Below are 1,332 nucleotides of genomic sequence, written 5' to 3'. Positions count from 1 at the left end.
GCAGCAACAACATACGTATACTGAAGCCATCCATGGTGTGGCGCCATAGGATAAGCACTGGACTGCTAACATCGAGGTCGGTAGCTCAAACCCAACAGCTACTCCTTGGAAACCCTATATTGGGTGCTTCTGAGTTGGAAGCAACACTAGGGCACTTAACTACAAAAACAACATACATGTACTGGGAGGCCTGTTAGCATAATGAGTTAATGCATTGGGTTGTTACAACAGGATCAACGGTTCAAATGCACCAGCTGCGGAAGATGAATCTTTCTGCTCCCGTTGAGATTTACAGTTTCATAAACACTATATTGTTGTTGTTGAGTGCTGTGGAGTCTATTCTGACCCATAACAACCCTGTATAGGGTTTCTGAGGAGAGGCTGGTGGATTTGAGCTGCTAACCTTGTGATTAGTCGTACAGTACTTATCATTGGGTTGCGAACCTTAAGGTCAGCAGTTCGAAACTACCAGCTGTTCCGTGGGACAAAGATAAGGCTGTCTGCTCCCGTAAAGATTTACAGCCTCGGAAACCCTGTACAGGGTAGCTATGGGTCGGAACCGACTCAGGCACGGCACATTACTACCACCACCAGGACCCCCAGAAGTCCTAAACAGGGTTGGTGTGGTGCTGTGGGTTGATGCACCAGACTGCAAAGCTGTTTGAACTGCAAGGTCAGTGGTTCAAGCTCACCAGCTGCTCCTTGTAGACCCTAAACAGGGTAGCTATGATTCGGAACCGACTTGACGGCACTTAACAACAACATCGATTGTAACAAATTCGAGGGCACACAGCAACAACATACATACTTTACTAAGAAGCCCTGCTTGCACCATGGTTAAGAGGTCCACTGTTAAAGGTTGGATCTTCGAACTCATTCAGCTGCTCTGTGATAGAAATACCTGGCGCTTTGTCCCCATAAAGGTTACAGCTTAGAAAATTCTATGAGGCAGTTCTACTCTATTATACGGGGTGGCTAAGAGTCAAAAAATAACTCAAAGACTCCTAAAAGCAACTACAACAACATGTATTACTCAAAGAAAAGTACTTACTTAAATTTTCCTGAATGATACACACCCAGGGTCTTGGGGAACATTAAATCCAACAGGCATCAAATTGTACTAGGCACACTTGATTAAGATTACTAGCCAAAATGTTAGTGGTTTGAACCAGCCTAGTGGTGCCTTGGAAAACATGCCTGGCAATCTTTTTCCAAAAGGTCACTGCCTTGAAAGCCCTATCTCTGTCAGTATCCACTTGACAGAAACTAACAACAAAAAAGAAATAAAATAGGGTTGCAAAAGATTATGTTGTTGTTGTTGTCAGGTGCCAT

Source organism: Chrysochloris asiatica, unplaced genomic scaffold (genome assembly GCF_000296735.1).
Source record: "Chrysochloris asiatica unplaced genomic scaffold, ChrAsi1.0 scaffold00035, whole genome shotgun sequence".
Taxonomy (NCBI): domain Eukaryota; kingdom Metazoa; phylum Chordata; class Mammalia; order Afrosoricida; family Chrysochloridae; genus Chrysochloris; species Chrysochloris asiatica.
Note: the sequence above shows the minus strand (reverse complement) of the source record.